Here is a 27,716-nt window from a genome sequence, read left to right as displayed (position 1 = left end):
CCGCTTTAACCCTCACCTGATGATATCATGACTGAAAATCAATCTTCGAAAAGACCCGTGTGCCCTGCAATTGGTCAAAGAGATCGTCTATACAAGGTAAAGGATAGCGATTCTTCATAGTTACCTTGTTAATATCACGATAATCAATGCATATCCGCATCGACCCATCCTTCTTCTTCACAAACAATACTAGAGCTCCCCAGGGTGAAACACTAGGTCGAATGAATCCCCTATCCAGTAGTTCCTGCAACTGCTCCTTCAACTCCCGAAGTTCTTCTGAAGCCATCCGGTATGGAGCATTAGAGATTTGTGCCTTACCAGGCAGCAATTCTATCGCAAAATCCACCTCACAATCAAGAGGTAAACTGGGTAAATCATCTGGAAACACATCCGGGAATTCGCTGACTACCCGAATATCCTCGATTCTCAACTCATCCCACGGTGGTTCTTGCACACATGCTAGGTACCCCTAACATCCGTCCAAGAGTAGCCTCCTCGCCTGTAGTACCGACAGAATCTGTGGAGTTGAAAGCACACACGATCCCACGAATTCATACTCCTGCTCCCCAGAAGGTTTGAAAACTACCACCTTCCTATGAAAGTCGATCACAGCATAACTGGAGAACAACAAATTCATCCCCAGAATGACATCAAATCCCGACATGTCTTATATCACAAGATTCACTGGTAGCAGCTTTCCCTGAATTTCCACTGGGCATTCTACCAACATTTTCCTACAGAAAGATACACTCCCAGATGGCATAGTAACAGATAATACCTCATTCATGTCTTGGGTCTCTACCTAACATCCTCCCACAAAATTCACAGACACAAAGGAATGGGTTGCACCCGAATCAAATAAAACAGAAGCCTTATTCGAAAGCAACCATAAAGTACCTGTCACCACGTTCCCTGCATGCTCAGCATCTGCTGGAGTAAGAGAATATACTCTAGCCGGAGCTGTATTCGTCTGAATGGTTCCCCGAGGTATCTGATTGCTCCCTCAGTCCCCACTGAATATAGGCACATCTCGCCTCGGTGCACGACAATCATGAGCCATGTGACCAGGTCGACCATAGTTATAGCAATTACCATCAAAAGACCGACACTCACGCTTGTGCCACATGAAGCACCTGGTACAACGACCACTAGTATCCAAAGATATATATCTTATTGGTGCAAAATGTATTTGAAAAATAGTGTTTTAAATCTTTGAAATATTCAAAGTCATATTTTTATTCAAGGATTTAATCTTCCGAGTTATTTGATAGCAAGAACTTAAATTTGCGTAATATTCAAGACTATTTTTTTAGAGATCTTATTTGGTATTTTTGCATAAAGTGATTTGAACTCAAAGTTCTCCAAAGCATTTATTTATAAAAATTATTTTTGGGAGATATTGATAAAAAGGTAGATTTGTAAAGCATATCATTCTTCTTATAAAGATCATATTATTACATACATACTAAGTTTCAAGTATTTATCATATGATGATGTGCTAGGATTTATCTTGTACTCACTAGCTTGGTTAGAACCATTTTGAGTTGGTGCAAAAATTGTAATCTTTATTTTGCAATCACGGTTCGGGCTATGAACCAGGATTGAGGAGGAAGCTACGCCTCTTGTAAGCAGCAGGTTGTAAGGAAAGTTCCGTCCTAGTTAAAGGAGCAGAATTTTAAGGGAATCCTTGAGTGGGTTGCTCAAGGCGAGGACGTAGGCTAAGGTAGGCCGAACCTCATAAAAATCAAGTTTGCATCTCTCTTAGCCTTACCTCTCTTTAATTTCCGCATAATCTCATTGTGTATATGTTAAACTTTTAGTACGTGTGTGAGTAATTGGGTAACGTTGTATGCTTGATAAAGACACACATAAAATTAATTAATTGTGAAACATTGAGGTGGTTGTGAGTAGCTTGCAAGTTTGAAATTGATAGTTTTCAAAATTAGAACCTAAAGGATCTATTTTTTTAAAATACTCAATTCACCCCCCCCCCCTCTTGTGATAACATTGTAATTCACATATATTATTTTGAAATCAAAGATTTTACTCTCACACACATATATTGATATATACACATTTCTAAGAGTAGATATATTGTTTACCAAAATCCCGTTGAGCTTAAACTCTTATCATGTGTGAGTGTATTTAAGCTTCATTGGTGTACTTATTTGCTTAGAAGAGAAGTACCTGTATTGTACACAAAATTCATATCTGTGTTGTAATTCCTGATGTGTGATCTTTGAAAGAGGATTGCACTGACCTGTATCGTACATCAGATTACTTAAACCCGATTAAGAAAGCACCGTATGGTTTAGACCCGGTTAAGAAAACCAGGTACATCTTTCTATGGTGTGGTCGTAAAGGTTAGGGTCAGCCCTATGAATCCTCTTGCATGTGAGCTTGAGGTGGGGACATAGGCAGTATTGCCAAACCCTAATAACAGATCTTGTGTTGCTTTCTCTTTCTCTTATCTCTTTACATTTTGTACATGTATGCTTGCTCTTAAATTGTTGTGAATGTTTTATATGCTTTAAATATCTGTGTACATATTTATTTGGGAAAAACTGAGCCTGCTATACTTGTTTTGATTATCTGCTTAGTTTGATATTTGTGATATTTTTGTACGCATAGAAAGACCCTAGGTTTTGTAATACTTTTTGTGACTTGGATTCAACCTAGGAAGAATTTTAAAATACCTAATTCACCCCCCCCTCTTGGGATTACACCAATTACATTAGCTTCTGACCCCGTTAACATGATTTCTAAGCCTTTTTCTACACCATAATCTAACACTTATAATGTAGGTTGGAGAAATTAGCCTTACTTCAGTTGGAGAAATGATCATCCCACGTGTTTAGCACATCCCAGAGCTGATGCACCTCAATATTCAGTTCATACCCAACAAAATGTACCACCTCTAGCCTGAGAATTAAGGTGTACTCCCAAGAGGGGGGTGAATTAGGTTTAAAAATTTTCTTTGTAAACTCTTTAGTTGAGTGTTATCCCCTTTCAAATTAATTCCCAACAATCACATAATCACAATAATATTAATCAACAACCTCACAATAACAAGCAACAATCCATAGTATGTAAGTATATTACCACAAACCAAATTCAATCTCCTATGAATAAACAATGTTCAAGATCAACTATAAATTTCAATGAGAAATATCAAGATAGAATTTCAGAGGATTGATCTCAAATATCTTGCAATATACCTTCAATGGGATATTCAAATTCACAAGGTCTAGTTTAGCTATTTTCTCAAAATTTTCAATATTTAGAATTTTTCAAATCATATAACCAATCAATTACTTGATCCAAATACCAATTAAAATCAAGATTTTAGTAAACTCCCAATATTCAGCAATTTAGTATTCAAGTATAATCTGATTTTTGTTGACTTTTTGGGTCCGTCTTCTGTTTTGATCATGACAAATCACAGTATCTCATTTGTGTGCTTTAAATATTTGAACATTTTTATTTTTCTAAGCACGAATGACAGATGAGAAATAGAAGCCAAGAAGCACTTAAACAAGCATACCCCAGCTTTTTCCATGGAATTGCAATGGAGCAGCGCATGAAGGCCAATCTTTATTTTCAGTTGTATTATTATATTTTCTTTTATTCATGTTGGGTCTGTAATAATTCAAAGGACTGTAATAATGAATGCATGGCATGCATGGTTGGGACTATAAGCTCGAGATTGTAGTTTGACCATAGGGATCACCTTGCGGTCAATTGACACCGGATTTTTTTGGTGTCTTCAAAAAGACCTAAAATGACCCTAGGACACTCATACATGCATAAGCATAATGTGTTTATAAGGATAGAGTGATTTCATAAGAGAAAATAACTGAAATGCATCAAAAATGCATGTTTGATCGACCGTACCTTCACAATGAAAACCTATCGATCGACCGAACAGGTCACCAGGTCAACAATTTGACCACTACATGGTCGATTGAACCCTGCCCAGTTCAAATAATCCAGTCGACCGAACTCTCTCCCGGTCAAATGTTTGACCATACAGTCGACCGCACCTAAAGCTTAAGCCACCACCTAGTCGACTGAGTTCCCACGTGTGTTTAGCCAACCACCCGGTCGACCAAACCACTTAGTACAAATCTACACGGTCGACTGAACCACGCTAAAATGGAAAAATTGCCTTAAAACCCCTAGTCTGGTCGACTGAACCTTCAGTTCAAATTTCACCTGATTGACTGAACTTGGACACTTGGTCAACCGAATCTCACCTTTGGTCGACCAGTGCTCTCGGGTTGCCATATTATTTTTACCGCAGTTAAAGGTTTTAAACAGGGTTAATTTTCTTAATGATTTTTAAAACAAACCTAATAATACCAGGTGCATCCCCAACGACTATAATTTACCCCTCTCCTATATATATGTCTTCATTTGTCCTGATTAGAGAGAGATTAGGAAAAAGATTAAGAAAAATGTTCTCTCAATTCTCCAAGCCTATTTTTCACATACTACTTCCACACACTTTCATAGTCCGAATTTCTTGATTAATCAAGATTTGTGAGAGTTTCTATTATGTCTATTGTAGCTTGCTTAATACTCTCAATATTGTGCTTGTAGTTTTTTGTTGATTTTTTTAGAGTTTAGCAAAGAGTTATCCCACTGATTTAATTCGATAAATCTAGTGTTGGGAAAAACTCATAAGCTTGAGGATCTTTGCATCATCATTGCAAGACTCCTATAGCTATAATTTTTGGTGTGCAATTATTTTTCCAAGCTATAATATTTTCAAACTACTCTTGTGCTTATTTCTTTGAAGGAAAATATTTTGAGTTATTTTGAATGTTTAATTGGCATCTTTGAAACTATGATTTGTTATTGAGATTTGTTATAACTTGTTTCAAAGAAATAGCTTGATAGAACACTCTTGAGCATATACATGATTATACATTGGTGAGTGTTTGCTTGCACGAAGATCATTACACACATACTCTCACATACTACTTGATATATTGATATTGTTTAGAGAGTAGTCACATTAAACTTCAATGAGCTTATAGTTCTTATCTCTTGGAAATGCATTGGTTATTGCATGCGTGTATTGGTACAAATCTGCTTATTGGAGAAGCACTGAAAATGTACACTAAATTTATATTGAAAATTTTTTGTATTCCAGGCGTGGCCTAAGGGGGTGGTAATCTAGCCCAATAATGATTGTGTAAAGGTTGGGGTCAGCCCTATGAATTTGACCTAGGGCATTCTCCGCCCTGCAAAGAGAATTTGTAAAGGTTGAGGTCAGCCCTATGCTAATTAACCTGGTTGTAATAGGTGTCGCTCAACCCGTTAAGTGAGCTTTAGTGGAATCCTCAGGCTTGTGAGTTAGAGGCGGGAACATAGGCACAGTTGGCTGAACCACAATAACATTTCTTGTGCATGCTTTTAATTTCTGCATTTTAAATTCCAGCACATGAATGTTTATATTTTACTATTATGAATGATTAGGTTTATAATTGCATAGAGAGACCCTAGGTCACATAATACTACTAATCTAGTTCAACTTAGAAGGAATAAATTTTAAATACCCAATTCACCTCCCTCTTGGGAAATACACCAAGGCAAACATTTTTCAATCCAACAACAAACAATTAATACAGTTCCTTGATCAATATTTCAGCAATTCCCCAATATTCAATAAGTTCTCAACAATCAAATAACCATACACGAAGTTAATATACTTGCAATAATTTAAAGAGATTAAGGGAAGAAGAGAGGAACACAAGATTTTTTACAAGGTTCAGCCAATGGCCTACATCCTTGCCTCAAGCAACACACTGTGAGGATTCCTTTCCAACTTCATTACCAGGTGAAGTTACAACCTATCTCCCTTAAAGTTGAAGTTTGCCTCTTTAAGGTGGATAAGTCAATCTAGGGTGGTCTTCGTTAGATGTGGCGAGTAGGTCAGAAGGCACTACAGTGAATGACCTGACACCTCATGAATAGGCTGGATTCCATTCCTATGAGACTAGTTCACTCCATTTTTAGTGTTAGTTCTTCAAAATATGTGGAATGTTTGATTATGACATTCTTCCTCACATATGAGAGTAAACCTATCTTCTTGACTATTTTTGAGAGTATGCGCATGAGGCTGAGTCAAGATGACCATTTTGTAGGTGTCCAAGAGTAACCTTAGTGTTGGAATTGGTGTAATCCCAGGAGTGGGGTGAATTGGAATTTTAAACTTTTTCCTAAGTTAAACCATATATCAGTAATACACAATCTAGGGTCTTTCTAAGCATATACCAATTACACAGATAAAAATAATATGCAGCGATTAAATAATGCGCAACATTCACAGTATACCAAATATAACATACATGTGCATCAATGTAAAGTACTAGAAATTAAAAGTAGACACACAATATGTTATCGGGGTTCGGCCAATACTGCCTACGTCCCCGCCTCAAGCTAACAAGCAAGAAGATTTCACTAAGTTGCTCACTTTATGGGTGGAGCAACACCGTTTGCAACACCTTACCAGGATGGTACACCTAGTTCTCTTAACCAGGTCTGAACTAGTCCGGGACTATTCACAGGGCTAGTCTCCTTCTTCTGACCATACATCAGGAATGCAATAGATAATCAAATAATTTTTGTGTATACGTAAATGCTTCTACTACAAGCAGGTATGTACAACAATTACAGCTCAAAATACACTCACGTATGATATGAAAATAAGCTCAGTGTGAGTATGGTGATTTTTCTCAAAATAAATTTTCAGAATCTTTAAGTAAAATATATATAGTGATTATTTCAAAGATTCAACCCCAAAATATCTCTTTCCAAAATATTTTCAAAAGCTTGTTCAAAGGAAGCTAGGGTTTTTGCTTTCTAATGATCTTGCAAAATGATATGCATTAATGTGAGCACAGATGCAAGAAGACTTTCCCAGCACAAAATATATGTGCTCAAGTCTTTCAAAGTAACAAATATAAATTTTCCCTAATAGTATTTATCAATAAAATATATGGATGATTCAAGATGCTTACTCTAAAAAAGAATGATATTCAAGGTATAAATATTTTGAGTAAATGCTTTGAATAAAAAATGCCCTAAATAAAACCTCTCTTCCAAAATAAATTTTTCAAATGAATAATGAAAAGAGAGTTAAATGATTTGTAAAAATAAATGCCCAAGTGATTCAATGCTTTCTTGTAAGATTTATCAATAGAATAATAAAAGAGAGTAAAAAATTTAGTATAAACTTTGAGAGAATTTTTGGGCTAATCTTATTGCTAATTATGAATAATGAGGGGGTATAAATAGATTGGGTGAAAATGTGACTGTTGGGGATACACTGGGTATTTTGGAAAAAGATTAAACAAGTTTAACAAAAATTAACCCTGTTTAATTTAAGGTTTGGTTGACTAGATTGCTAAGTTTTGTCGACGAGGTCATTTTTGAACTAAGGTATTTATTGACCAAATTAAGGCGATTTTGAACCCTCTGAGGTTCGGTCAACCAAGCCAAGTTCAGTTGACCTAATTCTGAGGTTTGGTCGACCAGGTCGAATTTGAACTAAGATTTCGGTCGACCAGAGTGTTGGGAATTCCGCACGTGCCAATTTAGTTGACCAGAGCGTTGGAGTTCATTTTAAAATGGTCGACCAACCAAAGTCAAAATGTTGACTTCAGTTTGGTTCAGTCAACTGGGGCATTAAAAATGCTAAGGGTTCAGTCAACTGAAGCTTTGACTTTGGTCAACTTCTTAGTTCGGTTGACCGAGGTCAAATGACCTTGTGATGTTTGGTCGACTGAGGCAAGTGAAATTCCAATTTTTCCCCTAAGGTCAGCTATGGTCCTCATTCGGTTCCCTATGGTCAAAGCGTTTGAATTATGCCCAAAAACCTGGCGTTGGTTGACCAAGTTTTTGTAAACTTCATTTTAGCCCTACTCTTTAACTCTAACCAGTTCGTTATTTAAGAAATGAGTTTTGGTGTAAAGTGTTGGTCCCTAGGGTCTGTCTATGGTCATTCTGAGCTATCCATTCACATTATGCATGCAATGCATTATTACAAATCAAAATATAAAAACAAATGCAAGTACAATAGAAAGTGTACGTCTTCTTCTGTCTTGCTCTTTAGTTCAATGGAATGCACCAAATTGATGTGAGTTTTAAGTTCCTACTGGCTTCCGTTTTACAGTATCTTATGTTTGTGCTGAAATGAAAACCTGTTCGCCCACTAAATGCACGCATAAGACACTGGTGGTTTTTCAGCATCAAAACAGAGATCGGATTCAAAAAGCCAACACTTAGTGTGATGAATCATTCACTTTACACAAGCCTTGTGATGTTGCCTATCTATACTTGAATTTAAATTATGATATTAACTCTGAATTGCAATTGCTGGTTGATTTTCTATGAGTTATGCTTTTCATGATGGGTATACACTATTGAGACTTGCATGAGTAATTTGTTGCAGAGTGTCTGTATAATGAAGTTATGTATGGAGGAGCCTACTTGTAACTAGGTTATATTCCTATATGTGAAATGATATAATTGTGTTACATGTGATCTAATTTGATGTTTACTGAAATTGGTGTTTGTGGGTATTACCCTAGAAACCCTTACGAGACTACAACTTGTCCACTAGGGTCACCTACGGGTTTAAAGCCTTGTTGTATATGGCAAATGCAACTTGTATTTACATATCTCATATGATGTAGTTGGAAGCTCAAAAGACCCTAGACTGGCCTTATGTAGTGGTTCCAAAAAAATAATTAATTAATTAATTAATTAATTAAATTACCATTAATTAAATAATATAATATAATATTATATTATGTTTCATATATATATATATATATATATAAAAGGTATCCTGAAGCTTCTTGAAGCTTCAGGAATTAGAATTCCTGAGAGCAGCCTGCGCTGTGATGCCCCAATTTTCATACGAATTTTTTTTTTATATAAACAATATATGTAACCACATATCGGCCACGTCAACCACTGATATCATAATACATAACCCAGCCCAAAAATGGGTACCGAGTATACAATCATACTCATATATACAACCCTAGCAGCGGAAGTCATTTCATATATACATACACATACCATAACGAATACACATACCATAGTACTACCATCCATATATACAAGTCAACCACAGAACTCTAAGGGAATCAAACCTCCCTAACTCAAAATACTCACCCTATCTACTCAGGGTATCTTCTCCCCTCTATCTCGGAGCTCTATCACCAAGTGTAGGTCGGTTTCCTGAAATATTTAAATGATTGGGTAAGACACATCTTAGTAAGACACAGTGTGTGGCGGTACGAGATTCATTATATCATAACATATATTTGTTTCAATAATAACATTTTCTAAGAAAATATACCATTTCCACAATCACAATCATACAAGTATAAAACACAAGCTTTCATAAGATTTCACTTCCATTTCAAAAATCATTCATTCGCAACCCAAGTTTACCAGTGAAGTTCCTGAGAATAGGGAAGCTTACCCACCCATACAAGTAGCTTCCCTCTGCCCTGATATCATTTGCATCCTAGACCGAATAACTTGGGTTCAACTACAACTGATACTTATCAGAGCAATCACTTTACTCAATAAGCCCTTAGGCGGTGTGCTTTACTCCGGTTTAATTTTATATATATATATATATATATATTATTAAATCATGCTATTTCATTTCTCATTTTCTTTCTTGTTTCCATTCTTATTTCATTTCCATTTCCATTTCCATTTTCATTTCCTTTTCAATCCAATTTCAATTTCTAGCCCATGAGTGTCACTAGTTTCCAATACGTCCGTGCATGTACTCATGGCTGCCTAGAGGATATCTCTTCATGTCATCCTTTCCCCCATAAATAGAGTTGTGCAGCCCGAAGGCTGGACCTAATTGGGGTTGGCCGACCCAGTTAGGTCAAATATCATTATATATCATGTGTCTGTAGTACGATTGGCCGGCCAAAAGCTTTGATCCAGACTTAAGGGGCACAACAACTCTACTATACAACTTAGACTACTATCACGCCACACACTCCACGAGCCCGTGTGGTTGCACTAACTCTACTAGCAATGGTACAGTGTTCTCAATATCACAACCCATCATAAGGATTTCCATATCCATTCATCATGGTTATCATTGCCACATACCAATAATCATTATGTGGTGTTGGCATTTTATCAATCACATGTCTGTATTCAAATTTCATAATTTCACATTTCAATTCTCACAGTTCAATATTCATATTGTAGAATTAACGGTGCAATATTCACATTTCTCACGTCCATATTTCAATATATATATTGTATTATTAGCAATACAATACACCCATTCACATATTCTCAATTTCATATTTTCATATCAATATTCACATATCATTATTCCCATTGCAACATTATCCTTGCAATGTTCACATTTTTAGTATACTCATATCATATTCATATTGCAGTATTTACGTTGCAATATTTTCATTTCTCTTTTTGACATTTCAAAGTCTGCATTATAATATTAACGTTGAAATATTCACAAAATTAGTATTCTCAACTCAGTTTTCACAATATAGTATTTACAACTCATTTCATCTCATATTACAATATACATTTCTTATATTCATCATTTCTCAAAAAATATACATTTTTAGTACATTTCACTTTCATCATTTTTCCCCCATTTCAAAACTCATATCTCAATGCACATTTCATAATCTCATATTCTCAGGGTAAATCATTTAACCCAGTTTTAAACAATTTTCAATATTAATCATATGCCGCACAAATTTTATCTGATATTTATATCATAAATAAATTTTAGGTAAAATATCATAATACCATTTCTCATATTTCTCAACTCATAATTTTCAGAAATAGACTACTATAATTACCTGGCTTACTGAGAGGTGCACTAACACCCTAAATTTGACACTCCTCGGCGTTCACATCTCAAAAACCTAAAAATCATATTTTTACCAAATTAAACAACCCAACTCGCTGAACATTTATCATTCAAAAATCTCTAAACTCTATATACTCCAAGTTAACTTTTAAGCCCTTAAAGTATCCTACTTACCCTAGTTTTGGGATGGTGCCCCAAAGCTCCAATCCAAAAATCTACTCCCCCTAAGATGTAGAGAATCTTCCTATGAACCTCATAGCGGTTCCTGATCGTCAAACCGAGCTGTAACGAAGCTGAAAATGAAGAGAGAAGTGAGAGAGAGTTGTGGATCTAGAGAGCGAAAGTGTGAGAGAGAGAGAGAGAGTGAGTGAGAGAGAGAGAGAGAGAGAGAGAGAGAGAGAGATAGAGATAATGCACGCTGAAATGACAAATTTGCACATTTATACCCCAACATTCGTCGATGAATTCAAGTGGCTCTTCGACGAACCCATAAAGGAACTTCATCGACAAGGAGGCTATTTCATTGACGAACTTGAAATTCCCAAAACTCTCTCAATAATCTCTTGTCAATGAGACACGTGTACCCCGTCACCAAAATCTGTGGGAAATTTGTCGACGAAACCCTATTTTCTCCCTTTTTAAAATTTCCTTCCCTTTACTCTTTCCCTTATTATTATTATTATTATTATTATTATTATTATTATTATTATTATTATTATTATTATTATTATTATCCATGAATAAATTTTCTAGATCTCTACATTCTCCCCTCCTTATAAAATTTTGTCCTCAAAATTTGGCATTCATCACATTTCCAATGTTAAAGAAAAACACCACCATTTTATTAATCACCCTCATTTGTGGCAGAGGAATACCGAGGTTACATAGGGTTCTAGAAGATTACAACCATTGAAAGAAAATTATCCCCAAAACAATTCTTATCAAAACCAAAACTCTAACTATCCTACACTATACAAATTAAAACACATACCTTAACCTTGGTTCTCACCGAACAGGTGTGGGTATCTCGAGCGCATCTACTCCTTTAATTCCTAAGAAGCTTCCTGTACTGCATGGTTGCACCACAAAACTTTAACCAATGGTATGATTTTCATGTGTAAATCCTATTCTTTCCAATCGAGAATCTGCACTAGCATTTTTTCATAAGATAAGGCATCACTGAGCTCTAGTGCCTCATATCTGATCACATGGGAGCGATCTGGGACATATTTCCTCAATATGGAAACATGAAATATGTCTTAAATTCTAGTCAAAACTGGCGGTAATGCCAACCTTTAAGCAACTAGACCCACTTTTTCAAGAATCTCGAATAATCAATTATACGTAGGGCTCCGCTTGCCCTTCCTCCCAAATCTCATAACTCCTTTTAACTGTGCCACCCTAAAAAATATGTGATCTCCAATGTCAAACTCTAACTCTCATCAGCGAGTATCTACATAGCTCTTCTGCTGACTCTGTGCTGTTCTGATCCTGTCCCTGGTGAGTCTGACTTTATCCTCGGTCTTCTGTATCAGCTCTGGCTTTATCTCTCCCCAATCTCATCACAGTACAATGGGGATCAACATTTACACATAACTTAGTATGGAATCTCAAGGCTCCATCCTTTGAGATATTGAAATCCTCTTCCAGACCATTTTGTACTTTCTCTATAAGCTCTACTAGCTCTGCATCACCCCTTTGTGCTGCTTTAATTCTTTTCTATAGAGTCGGTTGTAACACCTTATTGGCTATAAATACCTGATGATTACCCTCTGCAAATTCTATCCCCAGCCTCTCCAGATCCATCTGAATTGGATGCTCTATTGCCATTGCAGACACTGATGCACGTACTGATTTCTAGCTCAAGGCATCAACTACCATATTAGCCTTTCCCGAGTGGTAACTGATGGTGCAGTCATAATATTTTATCATCTCTAACCACTTCCTCTACCTCATGTTCAATTCTTTCGGTGTGGAAAATTATTTCAAACTCTTGTGATTAGTAAGAATATCGCACCTACAACCATAAAGATAATGTATCCAAATCTTTAGTGTGTATACCACTACTCCTCAAACTTCCTCACTTTCCTCTCCTTATCAAGTACTAAATACAGAGCAAACCGAGACAACTCAATAAATCTAACCATATACTGTTGTATTGTCATCAGTCCCTGCATCAGATGCAGAAACTCTACTACCTTCGCACTCTTGATAATAGTAGGAAAGTACCTCTAGAAAAAGATCTCCCTAAAGTGGCCCCATGTCACTGTTACAACATCCAGTCTCTGCTCCTTCAACAGTTTTTTTGATCTCCACCAGCGCTTTGCCTCCCCGATCAGCTTAAATGCCACAAATAAAACTTTTTTCTCATTTATACATGGAAGAACTGCCAGCATGTCCTCTATATCTTGGACCCAATTCTCAGCCACAAATGGGTCAGCACCTTTAGAAAAAGATGGGGGTCTCATCCGGGTGAACTACTCAATCATGCAGCTCTGCTCCCCTGAACCTCTAGCCATCTCTACCATCACCAGCTAAGTGACACTACATAACACAACATTTGGGTCTCCTCCGCCCATACTAGAAGGCCCTGCATCATCCCTTCCAACTTGTGCACTACTACTCCCTGGATCCATCATGCAAAGGATATAAAACCTTTTTAGAACTCTAATATCATATCTCACTAATACACCCAGTATACTCAAACTCAACAATTATTCGGCTACAAACGTTGCTCTTATCATTCTCAATTATCATTTAAGATTCAATCCTACCACACAGAAACACGATCCAGCGATAGTATCTATGGTTTTCCAAAGGTTGTCATCCTAGGAAAAACACAGAAACAACCACGGAACTTTTGCTTCCAGGTTGCAAGACAGAACCCTAAATTATAATCTCATCCTCTAACAACAACTAATTCATATCTCATCAATATCCACTCCTATACTCTGGTATTGTATTCCTATGTTTACCAAAATCTGCAGAACCTAGCAAACTAGTCTCTGATACCAAACTGTGATGCCCCGATTTTCATACTGATTTTTTCCCATGTAAACAACATATATAACCATATATCGGTCACGTCAACCATTGATACCATAATACATAACCCAACCAAAAAGTAGGTACCGGGTATACAACCATACTCATATACAAAACCCTAACAGCAGAAGTGATTTCATATATACATATACATACCACAACAAATACACACACCAGAATACTGTCATCCATATGTACAAGTCAACCACATAACTCTAGGGGAATCAAACCTCCCTAGCTCAAAATACTCACCCTGTGTACTCAGGGTATATGCTCCCCTCTATCTTGGAGCTCTATCACTAAGTCTAGCTCGGTTTCCTGAAATATTTAAATGATTGGGTGAGACACATCTTAGTAAGATGGAATAAATTATCTACATTGTGTGGCAGTATGATATTCTTTATATCATAACATATATTCAATTCAATAATAATATTTTATGAGAAAATATACCATTTCAACAATCATAATCATATTGGTAGAAAACACAAGCTTTCATAAACTTTCACTTCCATTTAAAAAATCATTCATTTGCAACCCAAGTTTATCGGCGAAGTTCATGAGAATAGGGAAGCTTACCCGCCCATACAAGTAGCTTCCCTCTACCCTGATATTGTTTGCATCCTAGCCCAAATAACTCAGGCTCTGTTATAACTGATATTTATCAGAGCACTCTCCTTACTCAGTAAGCTCAAGTGGTGTGTTTTACTTGGCTTTAATTTTATATATATATATATATATATATATTTATATTATTAACTCATGCTATTTCATTTCTCATTTTCTTTCTTGTTTCCATTCTCATTTCATTTCCCTTTTCATTTCATTTCCATTCCTATTTTCATTTCCATTTCCATTTCTAGCCCATGAGTGTCACTAGTTACCAATACATCTGTGTCTGTACTCATGGCTGCCCTATGGATATCTCTCCACATCATGCTTCCCCCCACTAATAGGGTTGTGCGGCCTGAAGGCTGAACCTAACAATGGTTAGCCGACCCGGTTAGGTCAAATATCATTATATATCTCATATCTGTAGTAGGACTTGCTGACCAAAAGCCCTGATCCAGACACAGGGAGCACAACAACTCTACTATACAGCTCAATCTTCTATCATGCCACACGCTCCATGAGCCCGTGTGGTTGCACTAACACCACTAGCAATGGTACCGTGTTCTCAATATCACAACCCATCATAAGTGTTCCATATACATCCATCAAGGTTATCACTGCCACATACCAACAATCATTATGTGGTGTTGGCATTTCATCAATCACATGTTTGTATTCATATTTCATAATTTCACATTTCAATTCTCATAGTTCAATATTCATATTGCATAATTAATGGTGCAATATTCACATTTCTCATGTTCATATTTCAATATATGTATTGTAGTATTAACATTACAATACACCCATTCACATATTCTCATATCAATATTCACATATCATTATTCCCATTACATCATTATTCGTGCAATGTTCACATTTTTAGTATACTCATATCATATTTGTATTGCAGTATGTACGTTGCAATATTTTCATTTCTCTTTTTCACATTTCAAAGTTAGCATTGCAATATTAACATTGAAATGTTCACAAAATTAGTATTCTCAACTTAGTTTTCGCAATATTGTATTTACAACTCATTTCATCTCATATTACCATATAAATTTCTTATATTCATCATTTCTTAGAAAATATACATTTTTCAGTACATTTCACTTTCATCATTTTTCCCCCATTTCAAAACTCATATCTCAATGCACATTTCATAATCTCATATTCTCAGGATAAATCATTTAACTCAGTTTTAAACAATTCTCAATATTAATCATATGCCACACAAATTTCATCTGAAATTTATATCATAAATAAACTTCAGGTAAAATATCATAATACCATTACTCATATTTCTCAATTCATAATTTTCAGAAATAGACTGCTATAATTTATTTCCCTTACCTGGCTTACTGAGAGATGCACTAACACCCCAAATCTGACACTCCTTGGCATTCATAGCTCAAAAGCCTAAAAATCATATTTTTTACCAAATTAAACAATCCAACTCACAGAACATTTATCATTCAAAAATCTCTAAACTCTATATACCCATTACATTAAACCCGTAAGTAATCCCTAACTTACCATAGTTTTTTGGGATGGTGCCCACACCCCCCCCTGCCCCGCCCCCTCCCCGCCCCAACCCCCCAACCGCCCCGCCCGCCCCCCGCCGCACGCCCCGGCCAAGCACTGCCACTCCATCCAAATACCAATCTGAAAATCTCCTCCCCCTGAGACTGTAGAGATCTTCCTATGTCCTTTGGGCATCCCGTAGTTCATCAAATCAGGTATAAAAAAAAACAAAACAAAAAGAAAAAAAAAGAAAAAAAAAGAGCGGGAAAAAAGGGACCACAAGAGGAGAAGTGAAAAGTGATAAGAAGAGTGAGACGAGTAGAAAAAGGGTCATGGGATCTAAGAGGTGGTGAAAAAGGAGAGAGAGAGAGAAAGATAAATATTGCCCGCTGAAATTGAACAAATTTTTAATTTATATCCGCACATTCTTTTGACGAATTCAAGTGGTGGTCGTCGACACCCTAAAGGAACTTCGTCGCGAAGAGCTATTTGTCGATGACCTAAGTTTTCCTAAACTCTCTCAATAATCTCTCATACGAGACAAGTGTACCCACTTCGCCAAAATCTATAGGACCTGCATCGACGAAGACCCTGATTCATCGGACGAAGCCCTATTTTCTCCCTTTTTAAAATGTGCCTTCACTTACTCTTCCTTTATTATTATTATGCTTATTATTATTATTATTATGATCCATGATAATTTTTTTTTTGGTCTCAACATTTGCCATCTCTCCACTCTCTCTAGACCATCTCTTCACTCCTCTCTCTCTCTCTCTCTCTTCTCTACTCTCTCTCTCTCTCCCCCTCTCTCTATCTTCCTCTCTCTCTCCCTCAATTTTTCGACGATACATTCCTCGATTGAAGAACGGAAACTGTCCCTAGGTTTCATTTCTAGTCACCAACATTTTAACTGGAGTGGCTTCATCGTTAGAGCGTTGTAGACACCACTTGGTATCAGGGTAAGGGGAATAGGTTATATCAGTTTATTTTGAAATGCGCCCACTTAAATTGTAGGAATTGTTTCATAAATGAATATATACATGATTTTCTGAGTATTTGGCTTATGCGAAATGGTAATTTTTGAATTATTATACGTATGTTGTGGGGACTAAATTTTTTAATTAAATAAACTGTCCGTGTTTCGATCGATTGGGATTTTTGGGACATTTCTAATTAAGTTAAATTTCCCTGTATTTGAATCAAATCATTTTGTTTTTTTTTTGGCATATTTTGGAAGGTTAATAAATTGCAAAGGATATGATCATATTCCAGGTTTTTTTCTATAATTATTGGGATTAAATTTTAAAATGAGGACATCTCATACCTGCGTTATAATAAATTTACCAATTATATATTTGAAAATTCTGGCATGCAATTGATGAAACTCTCCTTAATACATAACGTGTGGTATTAGATGTACATTATATTTTACTGCATAATGGAATCTGAGTAATTTGTGGTATGTCTTTGGAAAAAACAAGTGATTTATATTGATTTACTGAAATACTGAAATTGTGGGAATGGTGAAACTTTTGAAAATGACAGTTGAATGCAAGATTGACTTGATGGCTAGTGCGGGTTTTGATTAACAGTTTTTAACCGAAGGTTTGATATGCTGGGCTGAATGCTGGTTCTCGTCCTCGTCCGAATCGGTCAGTACTGGTTACTAACAGGGAAATTCGACACAGGGAAGAAAAAGAAAACCGGTAGAGGTCGCATGGAAAATATCGTAGAATCTCGGGGAGAGAGGGCGCCTATGAGGAGGAAGCTGAAGACAACAGAGAGCGAAAAGGGACGAAAAGAAGGGGGAAAGAACTCTGCAGATTCAAGGCAGGACCGAGCAGGTCCAAAAGATTGGGTCGAGGAGTATTGAACGATCTAGCATAAGAACACACTGCAACATTGGGAAGAGGACGACAATGGGTCATAAAGGCGTATCTCCAAACAAAAGTTGAAATGGACTCCGTGTAAAGTATCAAAGTAGGAAAACTCCGAGATATTCAAAGTGAAGATCGTGAAGTCGCATCCGATGACCCTTCGTAAAGGAATCCTCCTTGTCTTACCATACCTCGGGGGTCATTAACGGGAGCAACCGTTATCTTTAGGAAATGTTGGGCCGATTCTTCACTGGTTTCGATGATCTGAAAGCCAACACGCTACACTCTGGGAATTTTCTCTTCTTCTGCTGAAGTTCTCTCCCATTTTGTTCGTAGGCCCCCTTGACACCATCTCCCCCCCCCCAAATTTCAGGGTAAGTGGTTATCTTAGAATTTTAATATTTGGTATTTTTGGAGTTTTAGAAAAGTAATATTTGGAGAAATATTGAATTTCTGTTAGGGGAAATATCATTTTTAGGGTGTTGAGTTAAGAACCCTGCGAGTGCAGGACTAGTTATTTTTGGGACTTTCCAGTAGTCAGGTAAGAGAATAAACTAAAGCGGTAATTTTTCCATGAAAATTATTATTATTTAATAGCAGATTAATTTTCAGTAAACGTGTACTATGTATGAGTATATTTAGGAAAATTGCTATTGAACAGGAATATGTTTTAATGTATGATGTTAGAAAATGAAATGTTATAAGAGATTTCATGATTTTATTCAGTTTCTGTGGCATGAATATTATTTCACGAATATTGTATTATGTTAAGTCAGATTTACAGTAAAGGCATGTTTATAGTTATTTTCAAAAAAATCACAGATATTATAGGAAATTATGATTTTAGCACTTATGATAAACAGTACACATATTCAATTCAATATTAATGTAATGCTCGGCGCAAGGCTGTGATTGATAGCCAGCGCAAGGCTGTAATTATGCATGTTATCTGGCACAAGGTCGTGATTATTACGATATGTCAGAACTTAGAAAAATGCTATCAATCTAGTTTCACATTAAACTGGTATATGTATATGTTCTAAATGTTATCAAAACCTGGATGGTATTTTAGATCAGTATTCAGGGCTCGGTACCGTAGCTATTTAGTTCAGTTTAGACTTGTGCTACCGCCCCTGCCAGTAGAGGGGGGTGGGAGATGGATAGTCAATGTTGCTTCAGTGTAGAGTTATAGACGTTCCCCTGGTAGTCTGGACCAGGGTGGGGCGGGCCCATCGTACTTATAGACATATTTGACTTGGCAGAGGTTGGTCAGCTATTGTGAGGTCCCACCTTCGGGCTGTACAACCCGTCATGGGGGGGTAATATATGACATCAGCTAGCTATCCATCCTGACTATATTTCAATACTATCAGTTATAGTAGATGATTTTATAATAATAGAAAATCAGTATGATTTAATATGTTTATGATTATACATTTATTTCTTAGTTATTATATTACCAATTTTTACTAGGCATGTATCACGTACTGTTTATTTGCTATAATACGGAAATATTAATGTTGTCACACAACTGTATTTAATTTATTTCCTTTACTGAGAGGTGTCGCACCCAAGTTTAAAATATTTTAGGAAACCCAGACAGACAGGCGGACTGAGCTCCGCACCATTAGGGGCAATTTATGCTACCCTACTAGGAGGGTGAGTTTTGAACTAGGATCGAGTGGTTTTTGATGTATGATCCTAGTTTTATCTTTTAGTGTCTATAGGGTTTGTATATATATTTACATAAATATTGTGGTTTGTGAATAGCTCTGGTATTGTAGTTATGGATGAATTTTATATTTTCCACTGCTTAGGCATCCGCTGTGTATGACAAGTGTGTCCCTTATACCCAAGGGTTCAGATTGACTTCACTATATCTTCAGTTAATGGTATGAGAGTGTTTAATGTGATTAATTATGTAGTAAATTAAGCAGGGCATTATAGTTTGGTATCAGAGCCTAGGTTGCTAGGTTCTGTAGACTCTAGAATGCAGCGGAAACAATACGAAAGTATAGAATAAAGGAATTGTGGTCTCGTTTTTTTGTCTAGATACAAGACTTCCGTGATGATTTATGTGTCTTTTCTAGAGTGACGATTTCAAGAAAGCCATGGTGAAGTACTATCAGGTTGGGTATCTAGGTTGCAAGATTGAACCTTGAATTAAGATCAAGAATGATAAACTAGCTAAGGATAGGAATACTAGTTAGATGATTTATGTCAGGTATGCTGTGGTAATAGGGTCCTAAGTTATGTTTATTATCTTTTCAAGATGGACCCTGGGAGTGGTAGCACCCATGGTGGTGGTAATGTTGGGCCCTTAGGTGTAGCTAGCGGCGACTTAGACATAGTACTGCCCAGCATGGCTCAACAAGTCATGGTTGAAATTGTTAGGAATTCTAGGGAGTAGGGAGGTCCATCTGCAAGCCACAGTAGTTTGATTGAGAAGTTTATCAAGATGAATCCTTCAACTTTCTCAAGAGGAACTGATCCTGCGGTCGTTGAGAACTAGGTGCAGGAAATTGAAAAGGTGTTGGTGGTACTCCAGTGTATGGAGTAGCAGAGGGTGTTGTTTGCTACATCTAAAATGACAGGAGAGGGCAAAAGATGGTTGACGATAGTGAAGCTCCAGGAGCAGTAGAGGACAGTGCCTATAGAGATGACAAGGGATCGATTTAAGGAGGTATTTTTCGACATATACTTTCTAGCCTCGTCCAGAGAAGCTAAGATATAGGAGTTTTTGAACCTAAAGCAGGGACAACAGATAGTGCAGTAGTACGCAGTAAGGTTTATTGAATTATCTTGCTTTTCCCCGTACATTATTTCGAATGAGACGAAGAAGGTTAGATAGTTTGAAAGAGGCCTGAGGCGGGAATTACATAAGCAAGTATCAATACTGAAATTGCAAGATTTTGCCAAGCTGGTAGACAGAGCAGCTATGGTAGAAGCCATAGAGCGGTTGAAGGCTGAAGAGCAGAAATAGAGAAAGAGATTCATGTCTTCTGGTTCCCAGTCGGCATTCGTGGAAGAGAGGTGGTGATTACAGGGATTGGAGGCGGGAGTCAGAGAGTCATGGGTTTCAAGGTATGTAGTCATTCCCAACTTGTCATACTTGTGGGAAGAGGCACCTGAGGGAGTGTCATGCTGGGTGAGGTATCTACTACCGATGTGGGGAGCCAAGGAACATGATGAGAAATTGTTAAGCTTGGATTGGACCTACTCCTGAAAATTAGGAATAGCTTCCTAAGAGGGGGGGTGAATTGGGTTTTTAAAACTTTCTCTTTAGTTCTTTTAAAATCCTTAACTTCTTTTGTGATTTAACCAATTCTTTGACTTGTTTATTTATTTTGTCAATCAATCAAGAACAATCAATCAACAACACAATTAAACACCTATAAACATTCAATCTTCAACCACAATTTGAAAGTAAAAACAATCAAACAATTAATCACAATTTCCAAACCAATACAACGAATTTGATCGCCAAATATAAATTTACTTCAGCACTATAATATTGATGGAAACATTCAAGATTAGTATATGTAACTTTCAGCTTTTATGTTGTGTTCAGCCCTGTAGTAAATATGAGTTTGAACAAAGCCCTGTATACATGGAATTTCTTCTTCAATATAAAAACCAATTACTCTTTCCAAACTTCATAATTCAAATAAACTCTTAAGTTAATTTATCTTTGGGATGTTTAGCCAAGTAACGTACTCCCATATGGTTTCTGCAAAGAATGGTTCAACCAACGTACTCCCTTTCGGTTTCCGCAACCCAAATAAAAATCAAACTTTAAGGTTTGCTTGATTTCCAAATATACGTAGTTTATATGATTTTCAATTTAAACCATCCACGCAATTTAAATAGTTACTAAAAACAAAGAATAGGGAAAGAGAGAGTGAGACCGGGATTTTTACGAGGTACAGCTTCAACACAGCCTATGTCCTCGCCCTTGGCAAAATCACCAAAGGATTCATTAAACTTGTTCCTTTAACGGGTGGAACAAACCTTTACAACACTCCATTAGTAAGGCTAGAGCCTGCCTTCTCCAAATGATGTTCCCACGTCCGATCACTCCTTACATAGGCTAGGGCCTGCCGAGCCCGCCTCTCTAAGCAATATCCCCTTGCTTAGCCAACGACCCAAACAACCATTAGAATCATCAATCTACAAGAAATAATTCAAATAGATGTGTACACATAATGCTCACACAAAGAGCTGATTAGTACACTTTAAAAACTAATACACTTCAAAATCAAAATATCAAAAGATTGAAGTAAGAAGCTCTATGTAAATATCACCGGATTACTTCTCTTTGATGAGGATCAAAAACTTAAATCAGATTCTTCAAAGAAGTTGTAAAAGCTCAAAGATTTCTCAGAAATTTTGCAGCAATTCAGAGCTTTTAAAACAAATAGCAAGAGCTTTAAGTAAAAGAGATCTTGAAAGAATTTTCAATGCTTGGTTGATTTGTTTCTCATAAACCATGTATATGTAGGCTTCAAAAACACTTTCATTCGTGCTTCCCAAGTTTACTTGGCGTGCCCCCAAAGTTTCCAAAAATATTAGGGCACAAGTCAATTAGATTTGAAAAAGAGAAGTTTAGAAAATCTGCCCGTTGCCGTACTTCGGTTGCCTGAAGTGCAACCTTGGTAGACTGAGGCACGTTCAGTAGCCTGAAGACACAAGGTCAGGTGCCTGAAGGTACACTGTCTTGTTTATTTGCTTCAATAAAATATTTGGTTGCCGGAGGATTTATCCTTAGTCGCCTGGACAGTATAAAAACACTTTCCTTCTTTCTTTTTCAAAGATATTTATTTTCTTTGCTTTCTTACTTTTGAAAAATATTTTCTAGGGTATTAAAATAAAGTTTCTAAGTCCATATTTATCCCCTAATGAGTTTCATTTCATTCACAATGACATTTTTAACTTTGAAGTACTTATATGAAGATTTCTTAATAATATGAACATTTCTTGTTCTTTGAAACTTCATGATCATCTTGAAGCTTTAGGTTCATTTCATCTTCAGATGTCTTCGTGCTTCCAGGTTTGATCACTTCTTGACACACCATACATCTTTAAGCTTGATAGTGATCTTTTGAAGCTTTGTTGAGTTTGGCTTTTTCAGATTCCTGAAAACATCATTACTTGAACACATAATGTCATTAACCTTTTCTTCATTTGTTATCATCAAAACAAGAGGTGAAAGCCTTATTAGGCTAACAGTCCCCCCCTTTTTGATGATGACAAATAAGGAGCATAAATTTATAAAAACTTGTAAAACGCTCCCCTTTACAATAAGCATAGATTCAAGTAATATATCCCAACTTGTATTTGCATAGTTTATTTATGTAGTCAATTTTCATATTACATTTTTCAACATTCAGCTCAATATTTCATTCAACTCAAATATTCAATTCATATTCAATATTTCATTCAGGTCAAGTATTCAATTTAGCTCAAATATTTTTGCTCTCTCTAAACTATCTCTCCCCTTTTGACATTATACAAAAAAGGGTACACAATTTTAATACAAAGAACAAAGAACTATATAGATATGCATCTAGAGAACCAAGTGATAAATCATAACACCCCCCCCCCCCCGGCGACAATTAGCATACTCAAGAATTTCTTTTAAGTCATAAGTTCAGGAGTTTCAAAGTTTGCAGATCTATCTTTAACAGTTGAACTTATAATACATCAGACTGATAACAAAGCATTTCTAAGATTCAGGGTTGCAGAGCTAGAAACAAATACATAGAAAGACTCATAGTCTTTTCTTACACATACTTCCCTTTTACATCAACAAAAAACAAAGTACATTCAGAATTTAAGCATGTGTAGCATACAAAGTAGCAAAAATGCCATCAAAAGTCTATGTATCAGAGTTAGTGTCACTATCTTTAGCAATTCCTTTTCCTTTGGCTTGTTGTGAGCCTTCTTCTTCTTTTTCTTCATCGTCTTCCTTTTCCTCATCATTACCAGCTTCCTCTTCTTCATATTCTTCAGCTGATGAATCATCACTACGGGGTATGGAGCTAGTGTCCATAGGATCACCATGTGAGGAGCTACCTCGAATCATCTCAATGTGCATAAGACGCTGATCTAAAGAGGAATAGTTATCCTGTAGATTTTTAAGACCTTCGCACATATCTTGGCTAAAAGAGGTGAATTCATTATAGAACGGTGTGAACCATGAGGGAGCTTTAGAGGCTAAACTCTCTGGCTGGCCCTGAGGTGAAGGAGGAGGTGCAGCAGCTGCTCTCCGTTATCTCCCTCCTTTTAAGAACCACTCATTATTTCGTTTCTCATATCCCATTTGTTTGAGAGTGGTTAAGGTGAAGAGTTAATATCTGGTCCTTTTTATGAAAAAGTCCGATGAAGATGTGATATTCTAATTTGCAAAGATCATATTAAGCGCTCCCCCATATGGAAGAGTTACTCGTTTTGCATCCATCTTTGCCCACATCCACTTCATAATGAGACTAGCCAAGTCAAGCTTCTTCCCTTTTAATAGACACCACAACACAAAACAATCGATATATGAGAGATGATCATAAGATCCAGCTTGTGGCAAAATATTATTTGTGATGATCTTCTGAAGGATTTGGGCTTTCAAATTTAGCTGCTTATAAAGTGGAGGATGTCCAAAGTAGAGAGGTTCATTTTCCATAATTAGTGGTAAAAACTCTTCTGGTGTAAACCCTTGTTGAAGAATCCAAGATTGAGCAAATGCAAGACATTCCAACTCTCCTGGAGTAATTTGAAGAATGAAAGCCAACGATTGAGGGGTGAGGATTATTTTCCTACCCTTGACTTCAGTTGATAAGCTATCCTCTCCTTAAACTAAATTAGCATAAAATATTTTGAAAAAATTTGGAAAAAATCCTTTAGCTTGGTAAACTTTGAAGTTCTTCCATCCTATGTTCTGAAACAACGACAGAATATCCGAAAATTCTGAGTTGAAGAATTGAACATCAAGGACCTTACCGAATATGGGATTTATGGATTGAATATGAGTTCGATAAACATGCTTTGCATAAGAGGAAACCAGCCATCGATCGATATTAGGATCATCTTTACCAGAAGATAAGCCACGATTTTCCTTTTGCTTAGTTCGTTGCATTGTGAGGTTTCTTTTAGCAGCAGATGGTTTCTTTCAAACCCTAGAGTATGTATGATCGAACTTAGGAGCTTGAAATCTAAGGTTTTAGCGCTGGGAATTGAAGGGAGTTTGGTGTTGGGTGAGTGATAGGCCTTGGTTCAGGAGCCTAGAGTTTAGAAGAAATAGGGTTTCGTGCGTTTAAAATATGAGGACTCCGCGACTTCAGGTGCCTAAGGAATAAGTATAGGTGCCTGAAGAATTTTTTGGGCGAAATTTCAATAGGCAGTAGTTGTTCGGTCGCCTGAGGTCTGGAGCTCAGGCGCCTAAGGTACATGTAGGAGCTTGAGGTTATCTACTCAGTCAACCAAAGTGCTTCAACTTCTGAATTTTTCTTATTTCTTTGTTTTGAACCTTTCTAAATTATTTCCCTTATTGTATAATGGTTTAAGTTTCTCTTTTTATTGATGTATACCTATCTTTTATCAGCACTTATGTTATAAGATTTTAGAGTTTCCTTTTTGTTTCATTTAATCATCCAACCTTTATGGATCCTTCTTTCTCTCTATTTTATTTTTGGTACCCATATCTTCTTGGTTCCTTTTGATTTGTCAAGGGCCGTTTCTTTTATTTTCCACACCTATTTAGTCTTCACACTCTTTCTCTTAAATGGGCATTCAAACTTGATATGCCCCTTTTTCTTACATTGATAGCAAATTGTATTCGTGTAGGCTTTGTAAGATGTGGTAGCATAGTCTTTGGATTCTTTTGAAAAAAATCCCATATACATATTCTTTTTCCTTTTATTTTCAACTCCACTGAACCCAATGCCTTCTTTGTTCAATGACATTCTTTATGAGCCAATCATCTTATCAAGGTTTTCTTTCCCTTTTGTAAAGTTGTAAATAATTTTATCCTTATCTTTGATTTGATTCTTGAGATCTTTTAACTCTATGTCTTTCTTGTTATCAACCTTCTTTAATGATTTCTCTAATTCTAAAGATAATTTTCTGATTCTATCCTCTAATTCAGAAATATACATATCTTTCTCATATACCGTTGAGGATAAGGATCGAAGGTCTTCTATCATTCTTTCATTCTTGCTTTCTAATTCTTTGATTTTCAAGTCTTTTTCCTTTTCAGCATGATATTTGGATTCCTTTTCACTGCTTGAGTTGTATTTTAAGGCATTGAAGGCTATTGAATCTTGGGTTTTGGCTTTTACATTCTTTTCATTCATAGCCATTTCATATGTAAGTAGAGAACCTATAAGCTCATCTAAGGAAGTGGTTTTCAGATTTCTTCCCTCAGTTACGGTAGTGGCTTTCGGTTCCCATTTTGGTGATAGCCTTCTAAAATTTTTTCTTATCATCTCATGAGTAGTGTAAGTTTTTCCTAAGGCATTTAGAGAATTGATTATGTGGGTAAACCTGGTATACATGCTAGATATGGATTCATCCGAGTTCATTCTAAATGCTTCATATTCACTTGTAAGCATATCAACCCTATTATCCCTAACATCCATAGTTCCTTCATATGTTACTTCTAGCTTATCCCATATTTCCTTAGCTAATTTACAAGCCATTACTCTATTAAATTCATTGGCATCTAAAGCACAATATAAAGCATTCATAGCACTGGAGTTTATTTGCAACATTTTATAATCTCTTTCAGTCATGTCTTTCTTTTCCTTAGGTATTTGTTTTCCATCTACTAATGTGGCAGGAATTAGATCACCATTCGTGAAAACCTTCCAAGCTTTCCAATCCATGGTTTGAAGGTATATTTGCATTCTCTTTTTCCAAAATGTATAGTTTTGTCCACAAAAGATTGGTGGCCTAATTCAAGATTGTCCCTCTCCAAAGGGAGCTACGCCTAAGTTAGCCATTTAGATCTTTTTATAGCTTCTAGTTAAGAGTTTCTATAGCCCCTATCTGATACCAATTGAAAATTAGGAATAACTTCCCAAGAGGGGGGAGGGTGAATCGGGTTTTTAAAACTTTTTCTTTAGTTCTTTTAAAATCCTTAACTTCTTTTGTGATTTAACCAATTCTTTGACTTGTTTATTTATTTCATCAATCAATCAAGAACAATCAATCAACAACACAATTAAACACAATTAAACATTTAATCTTCAACCACACTTTGAAAGTAAAAACAATCAAATAATTAATCACAATTTCCAAACCAACACAACCAATTTGATCGCTAAATATAAATTCACTTCAGCACTATAAGATTGATGGAAGCATTCAAGATTAGTATATGTTACTTTCAGCTTTTATGTTGTGTTCAGCCCTATAGTAAATATGAGTTTGAACAAAGCCCTGTATACATGAAATTTCTTCTTCAATATAAAAACCAATTACTCTTTCCAAACTTCATAATTCAAATAAACTCTTAAGTTAATTTATCTTTGGGATGTTTAGTTAAGTAACGTACTCCCATATGGTTTCCGCAAAGAATGGCTCAACCAATGTACTCCCTTTCGGTTTCCGCAAACCAAATCAAAATCAAACTTTAAAGTTTGCTTGATTTCTAAATATACGTAGTTTATATGATTTTAAATTTAAACCATCCACACAATTTAAATAGGTACTAAAAACAAAGAATAGGGAAAGAAAGAGTGAGATCAGGATTTTTACGA

Source organism: Malania oleifera, chromosome 5, assembly GCF_029873635.1.
Source record: "Malania oleifera isolate guangnan ecotype guangnan chromosome 5, ASM2987363v1, whole genome shotgun sequence".
Lineage (NCBI taxonomy): Eukaryota > Viridiplantae > Streptophyta > Magnoliopsida > Santalales > Ximeniaceae > Malania > Malania oleifera.
This window is presented reverse-complemented; position numbering follows the sequence as displayed.